This window comes from Leucopleurus acutus (assembly GCF_964270905.1).
Source record: "Leucopleurus acutus genome assembly, chromosome: 16".
Lineage (NCBI taxonomy): Eukaryota > Metazoa > Chordata > Mammalia > Artiodactyla > Delphinidae > Leucopleurus > Leucopleurus acutus.
The window spans coordinates 45,633,891-45,648,782 of record NC_139158.1 but is presented as its reverse complement, the minus strand read 5'-3'; the positions used below and the strand labels follow the sequence as shown (position 1 = coordinate 45,648,782).

Below are 14,892 nucleotides of genomic sequence, written 5' to 3'. Positions count from 1 at the left end.
TGTTCTGTTTTGCATTGTGATGATTCTTCTTCGAGTTGCAGAGTTAAAGGCGGCCAGTGTGTCACTGATGACACACAGCAACGCTTCCCCCACTATTAACCTTTATTTTATAAATAGACAGTAAAAATCTCAGTGCAAGAACTGTCCAACACAGGTAGGCAGATTTACAGAGAAGTGCTGTCTGGAAGGAAGAGATCATTTGAACAAGTCAGCAGATTCGAGTTATAAAGTGTATAAAAGGGATTATCTGCCTTGACACCCTCAGGTCCTAGATGCTGAAACTGCAAGCATGTAAAGTGAATGGATTTTCCTAGTTATGAAGCTTGTCGGTGTAAACCTAGAATCACACCTCCAACCTAGTGCCCATCCACTCATGATTGATTCTCTTATTTGCTTATATTTTCAAAAACAACCTGCAGAAGAATACCACCTCCAGTGTTGGAATAAGCTGGTTTACCCAGGTGTAATGTTCAGAATTTGGAATATGTTTTCTTATAGAAACAAAGTTAGTATACGTGATGGTAGTTCTCGCAGGCATGTCTCAAAGACACTTAGCACACAGATTCCACAGCTCTGGGAATGATTCTCTGCCTTTTAATGGGGGTTAATGAGAGCGTAGTGGAGGCAAATGACCAACCATAGTTCAGTTCCCACTGCTCAGGGCCATGTCCTGTCCTGTGGACCCAGTTCCTTTTCAGGTAAACATAGTTCAGCCTGTGTATCCAGCATCACTGGGTCCAAGCACAGTTCTGAGCTTTGCCATCTGAATCCTCTGGGAATGTATTGCAGGATATATTTTTCCTTTATGTATGGGGGCATCACTGCAAAGCTTCAAGGAGACCCTAATCGGCTGTAGAGACTCTAGTTTATAGTGAATTATCACACTGTTCAGCTGGAAGAAAAATTACTTTATTCTAATTGCTTCACACATTAAACCAGCTAAATGAACAGACCAGGATAAATGTTTTGCTTGGTTTAACTATTTTATAAGAATCAAAGGCAATCCAGGTGATTGTGTTTCTGTGCAACTTTTGCATCAAGCTAAGGTGCTCACATGTGGACGTTGACACGTTACAGAGCAAGAATATTTTACATATAGGCATTCACACATGGCATTTATTTCGTTCAGACCCATTAGAACTTTTACACCCAAATGACCTCTTGCTGCTACTCTGAATAATAGTCAGGGGCTACGTCTCTTACTGGATGGATTTTGTTCACCTCCTGGCTTGAAAATGTCCTCAAAGATAGTTAATCGGACTTCCCTGGTGGAGCAGTGGTTAAGAATCCACCTGCCAATGCAGGGGACATGGGTTCGAGCCCTGGTCCAGGAAGATCCCACATGCCACGTAGCAGCTAAGCCCATGCGCCACAACTACTGAGCCTGCGCTCTAGAGCCCACGAGCCACAACAACCAAAGCCCGTGCACCTAGAGCCTGTGCTCCGCAACAAGAGACGCCACCGCAATGAGAAGCACGTGTGCCGCAACTAGAGGAAGCCCGCACACAGCAACGAAGACCCAATGCAGCCAAAAATAAATAAAAATGGCAGTGTCACTGGCATTAGAGTATACATTTCTATAGTTATTTTTAACCTTGTTGGGGTCACAGATCCCTACAAGAATATGACAGAAGCTATCTCCTCCCAGAAAAATGAACATATGAATATAAGCACACATTTGCATATCATTTCAAAAAGGTTTGTGGACCCCTAGAGTATATTTAGTGGTGCTCTAGGTATAAGAACTTTTGTTCTAAGGGAACATTTTCAAAATAGAGAGCAATTTATTTTGATTTATAGTCTAGATATGTTTATTAAAAATTCAATAGTATCATCATTTATCATCACAGCTTAAATCTATACATGTACTATCCTGTACAGACATGTGTAACTGACCTCATTAAAAATGACCTACTGTTTAGAATTTCTGTCTGTAGAACTTTGCCTTGGCTATTTGATTTAATATTTGCATGTGAAAAAATTCTCTAATAGGACATTGACCTTAAGGATTTTGAAAGTCAGGATCTACATATAAATTTAATTCAAATTCTCTGCTATTAAAAGAACATTGACAGAATCTCAGAATTAGGTGATAACTCTTTCACATTTTTTGAACATTACCAAATGATAATTTTTAGAATTAAATAAGATGTGAATCCAAGGTGATTCAAGAATTTAGTATATACAACTATAGTTTTCATGGTAGTTTATGGCTATGAAAAAATACCCTCTTTTAATGACAATACATACTGGATATATTTTCTCTCTTTCTCATTGTGAATAATGACTTTATATACATATATAGTGCAGCTTTCATCCCCTCCCAAGCAGAAAATCTCCAGTCATTTCATACCCACGACTAAGTGTAATGTAATGCGATCCATGGTTTAAAACATTCAGGATCAAAACCAGTCCTGCTAAAGTTCATGAGACTGGAAATTCACATAGCCCTTTTAATAGAGACACTGTAGTGGAAACAGTCTTCTGTAGCCACCTGGTTATTTGTGCATGCTATCATGAGCTTATCCTGTTTATCTTGCTTTATTGCTGTGCATACAATAGGCGTGTACACTTCTGGAGAAGAGGCTCACATACAAGACAAAGTGAACTTGTGGCTTTGGTGATGGGTCATATTGATGGGAAATCCTTGTCATCACATAAAGGCATATTTCTGTACACACACAATATACTGAAACGTTATATTTCTCGGATGCATAGTCTTTTATATATTTTATTTCCAAAGCCAGGACACATTCTTAGAATGTATGGTGTGTTATAGTTCATTTGGTCTCATTTTTTTGATTCTACACAAAATAATAGTGCAAATAACAATTGATGGTATCTTGGATTCAGTGAAATACACTGTATATTTTAGAGCACAAAAGATCAGAAGGTACCTTAGCAATGTTACAGCAACTCCTCAAGGAAATTGAAATTAAAGGGTCATTTAACTTACCAAAGACACAGATGTTGGTGACAAACAGGTATAGACTAATGATTAATTTTTTAAGTACTTTCACCCATCTTACATGACTCATTGGACCATAAACTTGTAAACTCAGTGTAAATCACTTTTCAAAAGACATTTCTTAAGTCATATTTGGTACATGAAACATAATGTTTATGTAAATTAGAAAATATAATGAATTGTTGTTAAGTGTAAATGAATAAATTTTAACTACATACAAAATCTTGGATAATCTTGAAAGAAATGAGTGTTGTACAAGGCTGCATATCAAATGGTACCATTTTCTATAAACAAGTAGAACTAAAATACTTTCAAAATTAAAATTTAGCCTGGTTCATATAGTACCTTCTTTCAGTCATTGTTCATTTTCAGTGTTCATGTGGAAAAAAGTATTCAAATGATATTTTTTAATCCACATGTTAGATTTAAAATTAAAAAGGCATATTTTAATGGGAGCTGATTTAAAACAATTTGACGTGAGTGAGTTAACAGTTTAGGAAATGTGTCTGTGCTCAAGTTTTGCTTCCAAATTTGGACTTTGAAACTTATTGTCAGTCTCAGAAAGAAATAAGAATCAGTTCAGGTAATTAAACAGTTGCCTTGGGGGAATTATTTGCAGTCAATTAAAACCATATACTTTGGGTGTATACTTGCTTCACTGGTTATTAAATTTGAATCTTATGTTAACTACTCAGGTTTCTCACTTGTCCATCAAATGTTGCTTGTGGCAAGTTGGAGAAACAGACTTTCTCATAATATTCTAAAACATATTGTTTAAAGCTATCTCCTAGTTTGGGGAGGGAGAGAGAAAAATGGGTAAGGGAAACAAAGCAAGAATGATTTATTTTAGATTCCATCTGATTCAGCTCTCGTTAGGGAGTTAAAACACAACTGAGGAATATGAACTCAGTAGAGAACCCATTTGTATTAGACGTGCTGGTCTACCATCCCCAGCTCTCTCCGTGGCCACATGCATACAAGATTAGCTCATGACTTTTAGATATCTTTGGATTACCACCCTTTTAACTGCATGAAAAATATCCACTAGATTGTAACCCCTATGAGAGCAGAGATTTGTTGTTTTGTTTACTATTGACTCCCCAGTGTCAAGAACTGTGCCTGGCGTAGAGTTGGCCCTTTGTAAATATTTGTGGAATGAAAGATCTATTTTCTGTCTTTCTGCTGACCTACTCACGTGCTCTTTCCAATGGATTTTGAAGAGCCTCCCTAGAGGTCTCCAACATCCAACAGGGGGCGCTTTGTAGCTTTGCAAGAGTCCATAAGTCACTGGAATCCTTTTAGCCACATATTTCCTGTAAAATACATCATACAATAAAAAAAAAAAAAAATGATGAACTTATGCTGATCCCACGTTTAAATGTGCTACACAAGAGAAAGGGTGAAGTTGCACAAAACAGAAGGTTTGTGTTCCCCCTTTGCTATCTTTCTACTGGTATAGCTCCTGAGGAAGATGAACTTAATTACCACTGGATTTCAAAGCTCTACATCTGCCTTTTTCAAGGACTCAAGGCTCCCATATATGCACAACAACAGTAATGGAAGCATTAAGAACATTAAAATTATATTCCTTTAATCTTCTCTATTTTGCCTTCCTTTCATATCCTTTTGCACAATTCTCCTAAGATTTTCACTGATGCATAAAGTCTGCTTATATTTTCTTCCTTGTTGTGAAAAAGATGTTCTAGCCGAATCTTCACCGTTTTTACCTTGTGAACTTTGTGCAGACATCTTATGCAGTACTTTAAGAAAAGCTTATTTATTGATGAAGATATTTAAGTATTTTAATGGCATTTTTAAAAAATAATAGATTTTTTTCCCCAAACATAGATCTATTCTTTTAGTGCTGGAGGCTGTTGTATTTCCTGGTTAAAAAATGCTGACTAGGGATTTTGCTTGTTTGTGATGTCAGATTCTGCAAAGGATGACAATATTACAGAAGAAAATGAAGTAACAGATCATTCTATATGTGGCCAAGATCATCCCAATGGTAAGTTGTGAGATTCTTTTTCAGTTGTTTTTTTTTTGTTGTTTGTTTTCTCTGCTTTAGAATATTGCGTTTTCTAAAACCCAGATTTTACTTTTTCTGGAAAAATGGAACCTGGAATCTTGAACAACTCAGGAATTAGGGGCACCAGCCCTCCACACAGTCAAAAATCGGTGAACAACTTTATAGTCAGACCTCCGTATCTGTGGTTCCACATCCACGGATTCAACCAACCACAGACTATGTAGTACTATGTAGTACGTATTTGCTGAAAAAAATTTACCTATAAGTGAACTGCACAGTTCAAACCCATGTTGTTCAAGAGTCAACTGGGGCTTCCCTGGTGGCGCAGTGGTTGAGAGTCCGCCTGGCGATGCGGTGGATGCAGGTTCATGCCCCGGTCCCAGAGGATCCCACGTGCCGCGGAGCGGCTGGGCCTGTGGGCCATAGCCGCTGGGCCTGCGCGTCCAGAGCCTGTGCTCCGCGACGGGAGAGGCCGCAGCAGTGGGGGGCCTGCGCACCGCAAAAAAAAAAAAAAGGAGTCAACTGTATTTTACTAGAGCTAAATACCAGCTGATTGGTAGCTGCCACATTTAGAAGGGATGTTTGCTCTCCACAATCCTCATTACTCATTAATTTTGTACCTGGCTGGCTTCATTTATTTTTTTTACCTGACTGAACTCTGTAGGCATTGGATTTGCAACTACTGGAAGGAAGATATGATACCAATGAGAATAAATGTGAAACATGGAGACAGTGTATACAGGAGATTAAATCTACATCTCCTTGGAATACCAAGAAGAGATAATAGAACAAATAGAAATGAAGCAGTCTTTAGAAAAATAACAGAAAAAAATGTTTTCCTAATGCAAACCAGTTCCTCTACCCAAAACACAAGAGTACATGTTGTATTTATAGGCAAAGATAATGAAAACAAATGAGAACAAAAACCTACAAATCCTCATGGAATTTCTGAAGATTGATAATAAAGGAGGGCTTTTAAAGCATCTAGGAAATTCAAAATCAGGTTATAAGCAAAATCACCCAAATCAGATTAGCCTTAGCCTTCTTCTTCCACAGCTCTAAATCCTCAAAAAAAAGAAAAAAAAAAAAGGAGTAACATTTCCAGGGCTCTAAAGGACACCGTGTCTATATTTAGTGAAGTTATTATTCATGCATGAAGTCAAGAGTAATATTTTCTCAGGAATAGAAAGATTAAGAAAATATGCCACCCAAGTGTCCTTTCTGAAGAAACTAACAAAAGACCTGTGCAGAAACAATAAATACAGAAAAGAAGGAAACATTCAAGACTGAGAAGGGCACAGTTGGAAAGGACTACGTGATAAGAGACTCATTTAAATGTATGAAAACGTTGAAATAATTGTTTCAAAATTAGTATCAAAAGAGCTTACTTAAATGGTTGCTTTTACCTTTGAAAATTATAGTATATTATTTTAAACGAGAAAGAAAAAGAAGGAGACACTTTCAGTAATGAGAATCTAAATAATTTAGACCATTACTCCCACTAGACAACCTGGACCTAAATAAATAAATAAATATATATATATATAATGAATATATATGAAAACTGACATACAGAGACAGAATTTGAAACTGTTTTTACCTTAGGGCATTTGCTGATTCTGCAAAAAGCATCTTAAGTCCCACTGCTCAAAAGGGCAAAGGCTGGTAAACCCCTGTGTTTCGTGTTGAAACCCCAAAGATGTATACCTTAGCAGGAAGAATGAAACAGCAGTAGATCAGCCTCTTGCGAGACTGCCGCTCAGCTTCGAATCATCTCAATCCCCAGATTATATTAAGATCAACCTAGATTACCAGTCCCTCTAGGTACCTGAGAAAAATAAATGTAAATTACATACTAGATGGGGAAAAAAAAGTATTCTAAGTTTCAAACCATTTACATAAACAATTTGTTAAATATAATGTCCAGCTCACACAGACAAAAAAATAGCGAGAAAAAAATAAAGAAAGGAGGTAACATGAAAAACAAACAGTCAAGGGTGGCAAGCCCTCTTGGGCTGAAAATAGTAGTGTTACAAAGTATAAAACACCAAGACTATAAGGGGGATAAAGACAAGAGTGAAAATCTTAGCTGAGAACTGAGAATTCAAAACAGAAAAAAAGCGAAAAAGAAAAAGTCTAGAAGTAAAAGATTTCACACTGAAATGAAGAATTCAGTGAGCGGGTTTATGGTTTATTAGACACAGATGAAAGAGAATTTATGAACTAGAAGTTAGGTCAGAAGAACATATCCAAAATAAAAACAGGAGAGAAGCACAGAATGGCAAACTAAAGAAAGGGAAAAGATATGGAGGATAAAATGACAAAGTCTATTACACGTGTAATTGGAATCCCAGACAGAAAGGGGAGAGGGGATTGGGCAATACTGGAAGAAATTCTGGTAAGAAGGGATATTAAGCCACATGTTCCAAAAGTCCTTTGAACACCAAGCAAAATAAATCTACAACCAGGCCCATATAGTAAAGTTCCTGAAAGCCAAAGATAAACAGAACATCCAAAAGCAATTATCAAACAACTGGACTGATATCTAACTTTGCAAAAGATAGGACGGAAATAAAAAGACAGTACAACAGAATAGCTGCTCACCATGGATTCTAAACACAGAGAAAATGTATGTTTCAAGAATAAAGGTTAATTAAGAACATTTTGGACCAAACAAAGCAAACTTCACCACCAAAAAATTCTGGTGTTCTTCAGGTGGGACATTGATCCCAGAAAGAAGATCAAAGATGAAGGAAAGAATTAAAAGCAAGGTAAATAGTAATTGTTGGATAAATGTAAATGAGTATTGATGGTACAAATTAATAATGATGACTGTAATAATAATGTACTATGGGAGTTAAGAGATGCTTAGAATTAAAATAGGGAACTCTGCTCAATATTATGTAACAACCTAAATGGGAAAAGAATTTGAAAAAGACTAGATACATGTATATGTATAACTGAATGACTTTGCTGTACACCTGAAACTAACACAACATTGTTAATCAACTATACTACAATATAAACTAAAAAGTTTAAAACATAAAAATAAAATCTCTGTAAAAAAATTAATCAAATAAAATATATCATAATAATGCCGTTTATTGGGATGAGTTAAATTAAAGTATGTAATGTTTTTCCATTGTCATGGAGAATAAAAGCACCAATTCATATTAAAATTTGGTAAGTCCCAGTGATGGCTGAGAGTCAGGAAGTGAGGTGAGGCCTGTGGTTGTCCCTGCTGACTGTCTGGAGAGACTTTCCAGGCTACAGTGCACAGCCCAGGAGACTCCCTGAGTTGAGGACACAGAGCTGAGAGTCCTAGAAGGCCAAGCATCTAGTGTTTCCAGGGCAGAGTCCTGGAGAGGAGAGAGCTCCACACAGGGAACGCTCTAGAGACCTACAGAGGGAATCCCTCAAGTCTTCAGCTGAGTATTGATCTGCGCATGCATAACAGGCTGGGTAAAGAACATTAAAGGACTTGAGGGAATGATACCTGGAGCATGCATGAGGCTGAGAGGAGTGCCCGTTCCCACCAGGCAGACTGGAAAACCTAAAACCTCAAGAGGGCTCAGAAAGGGTTTACCTCAATAGTGGAGCAAAACTAGCAATTCACTAAATGCTGCTCTTGTCCTCTGCAAGCCAGCTTATAAACAAGACTTAAAAGGATCAAACTGTTTCTGAATAATTTAACTGATCCTAGAATGAAACTGAAGAACATTTATAGAAATAGAAACATACCTCACACACATCCAACAGAGTAATCAACAAAATTACCGGACATGAAAAGAAGTATTGGAAGACAAATCATGCAGCTCCTGTGTTCCTGCATGTTTTATGAGCAGAGGCCCTTACTGCCTTTGTTTTGGCCCATCTTTTCAAGGGTGTTTGTACAAGCACACCCTTGTACAACCCACCCTTGTGGGTTCTGTTCCAGACCACTGAAATAAAGCAGATACTGCAATAAAGCAAGTCACATGAATTTTTTGGTTTCCCAGTGCGTATAAAAGTTATGTTTACAATATACTGTAGTCTATTAAGTGTGCAATAGCATTATGTCTAAAAAATCAATACACATACCTTAATTGTAAAAAGATCTTATTGCTAGAAAATGCTAACTATCATCTGAGTCTCCAGGGAGTCGTGATCTTTCTGCTGGGGGAGGGTCTTGCCTGTATGTTGACGGCTGCTGACTGATCAGGGTGGTGGTTGCTGAAGTTTGGGGCGGCTGTGGCAGTTTCTTAAAATTGAGACAACAATGACGTTTTCCACATCATTGACTCTTCCTTCCATGAATGATTTCTCTGTAGCATACAGTGCTGTTTGATAGCATTTTACCCACAGTAGAACTTCTTTCAACATTGGAGTCGATCCTCTCAAACCCTGCCACTGCTTTCTTAACTAAGTTTATGTAATGTTCTAAACCCTTTGCTATCATTTCAACAATCTTCACAGCATTCACCAGAATTAGATTCCGTCTCAAGAAACCACTTTCGGGCTTCCCTGGTGGCGCAGTGGTTGAGAGTCCGCCTGCTGATGCAGGGGACACGGGTTCGTGCCCCGGTCCGGGAAGATCCCACATGCCGCAGAGCGGCTGGGCCTGTAAGCCATGGCCGCTGAGCCTGCGCGTCTGGAGCCTGTGCTCCGCAACGGGCGAGGCCCCAACAGTGAGAGGCCCGCGTACCGCCAAAAAAAAAGAAAGAAAGAAACCACTTTCTTTGCTTTTCCATAAGAAGTAACTCCTCATCTGTGAAGGTTTGATCCTGAAATTGTTGCAATTCAATCACATCTTCAGCCTCCACTTCTAATTCTAATTCTCTTGCTATTTCTACCACATCTGCAGTTACTTCCTCCACTGAAGTCTTGAACCGCTCAAAGTCATCCATGAGGGTTGGAATCAACTTCTTCCAAATTCCAGTTAATGTTCACATTTTGACCACTTCCCATGAATCATGAATGTCCCTAATGGCTTCTCAAATGGTGAATCCTTTCCAGAAGGTTTTCAATTTATTTTGCCCAGATCCAACAGAGAACTATCTATGGCAGCTATAGCCTTATGAAATGTATTTCTTAAATAATGGGATCTGAAAGCTAAAATTGCTCCTTGACCCATGGGCTGCAGAATGGATATTTTGTTAGCAGGCATGAAAACAACATTAATCTCATTGCACATCTCCCTCAGAGCTCTTGGGTGACCAAATTCATTGTCAATGAGCAATAACATTTTGAAAGGAATCTTTTTTTCTGAGCAGTAGGTCTCAACAGTGGGCTTGAAATATTCAGTAAAGCATGTTGTAAATAGATGTGCTGTCATCCAGGCTTTGTTGTTCCATTTGTAGAGCACAGGAAGAGTAGACTGAACATAATTCTGAAGGGTCCTGGGATTTGGGGGATGGCAAATGAGCATTGGCTTCAACTTCAAGTCACCATCTGCATTAGCCCCTAACAAGAGAGTCAGGCTGACCTTTGAAGCTTTGAAGCCAGGCATTGACTTCTCCTATCTAGCTATAAAAGTCCTAAATGGCATCTTCTTCCAATAGAAGGCTGCTTCTTCTGCATTGAAAAGCTGTCGTTTAGTGTAGCCACCTTCATTAATAATCTCAGCTAGATCTTCTGGGTAACTTACTGCAGCTTCTACATTAGCACTTGCTCCTTACCTTGTACTTTTATGTTATGGAGGTGAATTTTTTTTTTCTTAAACCTCATGCACCAACCTCTGCTAGCTTCAAACTTTTCTTCTGCCGTTTCCTCACCTCTCTCAGCCTTCATAGAATTGAAGAGAGTTAGGGCCTTGCCCTGGATTAGGCTTTGAAATAAGGGAATGTTGTGGCTGGTTTGATCTTCTATCCAGACCACTCAAACTTTCTCCATTATCAGCAACAAGGCTGTTCCGCTTTCTTATTATTCATGTGTTTATTGGAGAATCACTTTTAATTTCCTTCAAGAACTTTTCCTTTGCCTTCATAACTTAGCTAACTGCTTAGTGCAAGAGGCCTAGCTTTCAGCCTGTCTTAGCTTTTGACATGCCTTCCTCACTAAGCTTAATCATTTCTAGTTTCTGATGTAAAGTGAGAGACGTGTGACTCTTCCTTTTACTTGAACACTCAGAGTCTGTTGTAGGGTTATTAATTGGCCTACTTGACAAGACACAGGAAAGTATGACCTATAGGAGAAGCGATATCAATTAATAGAAATCAATCCAGAAGTGGCACAGATGGGGTAATAATATGAAAGGGCATGTTAAAAATTATTAATTGTGTTACACATCTTCAAGAAGCTAAAAGAAGGATCACCATGTTCATTAGAAACATGGAAGATATAAAAAGACCCAAGTTGAATTTCTAAAGATTCAATTCACTCTGTTGAGTGTCTGAGATGAAAATTATACTTGACAGGAATAATGACATATTAGACAGTGCAGAAGAAAAGATTAGTGAATTTGAAGATATAGCTATAGAAACTATCCAAATTCAAACACAGAGAGAATAAATGACTGAAGGAAATGAAAAGAGCATCAGTGAGCCATGGAACAACTTCAAGAATGATTCCAAATACAATAATCATGAACTGGAATCTCTCAAGGAAGGCATGGGAAAGGGAGACAGAAAAAAATATTTGAAGTAATAGTTGCTGAAATTTTTCAGAAACTTTATGAAAACTATGAACTCACATATATAAGAAGCTCTATGACCCCAAAGCACAAGAAACATAAAGAAAATTATACTTAAGCAAATCACAATCAACTTGCTCAACACCAGTGATAAACAGAAAAATCTCAAAAACAATCAGATGAAAAAGACAAGTTACATACAGAGAAACCAATATAAGGATGAAGCAGATGTCTCATCAGAAATTACAAACTACAATTACAGGCAAAAACACGGATGAATCTCACAAGCTTTATATTAAACTAAAGAATGTACAAAAGCATGTATATTATACACGTTCATCTATGTCAACTTTGAAAAGCAGGAAAAAATAACTAATATTTAGAAAGATGTGCTTAAGCAGTGAAATGGTAAAGAGAATGTAGGTAGTGATTACTATGACAGTCAGGGTGTTGATTGAACTTGGGTGACTGGGGAGGAGATACTGATTGAGCTGTGAGCTGGGCTTCTGGGCTAGATGGTTATCATAAGAATGTATAGTTTTTCTACCTGCTTTTGGTTATTTAATTGAGCTCTGCATAGCGTTTGTGTACTTTACTGTACGTATGTCATATTTTGATACAAGAGTTAAAAGAGGAAGAAATAAAGGGAGGAAATAAGGAAGGAAATAAGGGAGAGAGTAAAGAAAGGAAATTTCAGTAGCAGAGTTTGTAAAACAAAGACTCTAGTGGGGAGCAGGGAGGGTTGCAGCCAATGCTGACTTCGATAAAGATAATAAAAAACTAAAAATCCTGCTGTGCTATGGGTTCTGACAATATAAGCTAGGTTTAAGAATAACTTTGAGGGACTTCCCTGGTGGCACAGTGGTTAAGAATCCACCTGCCAATGCAGGAGACACTGGTTCAAGCCCTGGTCCGGGAAGATCCCACATACCGCGGAGCAACTAAGCCCATGCACCACAACTACTGAGCCTGTGCTCTACAGCCCACAAGCCACAACTACTGAAGCCCACGTGCCACAACCGCTGAAGCCCACGCACATAGAGCCCGTGCTCCACAACAGGAAAAGCCACCTCAATGAGAAGCCCGAGCACCGCAATGAAGATTAGCCCCTGCTCGCCGCAACTAGAGAAAGCCCATATGCGGTGATGAAGACCCAATGCAGCCAAAAATTTAAAAATAAATAAATGAATTAATTTCAATAAAATAGTAAAGCTTTAAAAATGCAAAGTTAGAAAAAAAGTATATTTGGGAAATGAGCATCAAAAGAAAACATGGAAAACTATGTTAGAATCTCTCTGGTTAGAATTCTAGCAAAAAATCTCAAGTGAGAAAGAGTTGGTCATTTTATATCAATAAAAATTTAAATCTCTGATTAAATATAACAATGATGGGTTTTTATGTGTCAAATGATATAGAAAGATACAATATGAATAAAATCCAATTGAGAAGGAGATGGGGAATTCACAGATATGATATTATCAGTCAATGACAGAATCAATATACTAAAAATGACATGGAATCTTTGAAAAATGTGATTAACAGTGTAGTCCTACTGGAGGGATGGACAGGCTGATCAATGAAACAGAACAAAGAATTTGGAAATAGACCCCAGCAGATCTGAGATTTCAGTACATATTCAGGCTGACATTTTAAAGACAGATGACTCAGTAAATGTCATTAAGAAAACTATTTGACCATTTGGAAAAATAAACTGAATCCCAATCTCGTTCCTTATGCCAATTTAAATTCCAAAAGGAGCAAAGATGAAATGTAAAACTGAAACTATAAAAATACTAGACTAAAAGAACCAAAGGTATATTTTTTTAATTTTGAAATAAGGACTGCTTTTTGAAATGTGTATATATAGACACATGATTGTATGCTCATGTATTATAAAATACATGCACATACATATATATCTGTACTATGTGTGTTCATATGTCCATATATGTCATAAAAGAGGAAAGTGGCTAAATCTGAATATATAAATTTTGACATGATAAATAAAGGTTGTAATCAAATTCTAAAGAAAAACTGTTAGGAAAAGTATTCTTTTTAATAAGAATACTTATTAAATACTTACTTATACTTTATAAGTACTTATAATACTTATAATACTTACTAAACTGTTAGGAAAAGTATTCTGTTAGGAAAAGTATTAAATACTTACTTATACTTTATAAATACTTATAATACTTATTAAATACTTATACTTTATAAGTAAGTATTAAATACTTATACTTTTAATAAGTATTCTAATTTAATAAGAATTAATTTTCTTATTACAAAAATAAAGACTTCATAAATCAATAAGAAAAAAAAATAACCTAAGAGGAAAATGGGCAAAGGACTCACAATTCACAAAAGAAGAAATACAGTCATTATAAACATGAAGAGATGACCTATCTCTTTGTTTCTTGAAGAGACGCAAATAAAACATAATTTCAGTGTCTTCTCCTTTTGAATATCAGATGTTTAATAAGTAGGATTGAAAATACACAGAATTGGTATGAAGAGGGTATCCAGACATGCTCACACACCATTGGTGGGTGATTAAAGGGCATAATCTCCTCATTAGCAACTTTGACAAAATGTAATAAAAGGGTAAAATGTTTACACTTTGATCCAAAAATTATGCTTTAAGAATTTATCTTAAAGTAACATCTACCAAAAGTAGAGAGGTATGTATTCACAAAAATGTTCATTGCAGTACTGTGTTCGCTGGCAAAAATTTTTTAAAAAAGGGAACATCCAAAAATATGCCCATAACATGGAATATAATGAATCTTGTAAGATTTCTGAAGAAATTGTAATGACAGTGTAAGCTGCTTATAAAAATGTAAACTAGAAAAGCAAGAATCAAAGTGTAAATTCATTTCAATGCCAGGATACATTTATATATTTCTGTATATTGTGTATGTATGTGCGTATATAAGTGTGTGTGTATAGTTACATATTTTTTATATTCAGACATACACAAAGGCACACACTTATATACAGATAAATATATTTGTATACATATATATACATGCGTGCATATGTACATACACACGTACAAAAGAATGATAGCAGTTTACAGTATTAACAGTGGCAATCCCTTAGTTGTAAAATTATTCATAATTCTCAATATTTGTAAGTATTTTTAAGTGTTTCTATAAGAAAACTGACTTTCTTTTGTAACTACAAAAAAGAATAATTGTAGAAATAATTTACATTAGGAAAGTAAGTTTTATTGGCCCTAGGAGAACTCTGAGGATAGCTTAGAAGATAATCAAATTCACACTA

The 14,892-nt window shown here is 36.7% G+C and overlaps 1 pseudogene across 1 annotated transcript in view; it reads left to right on the top strand.

Moving 5' to 3' along the window:
* The window catches only part of LOC309973445 (ADP-ribose glycohydrolase MACROD2-like), a 794,489-nt pseudogene that overhangs the window by 696,342 nt on the left and 83,255 nt on the right, over positions 1-14,892 (top strand). Inside the window, exon 9 of the transcript XR_014327208.1 lies at positions 4,899-4,976. The product of XR_014327208.1 is annotated as an ADP-ribose glycohydrolase MACROD2-like (transcript). The remainder of the gene's footprint in view (positions 1-4,898; positions 4,977-14,892) is intronic.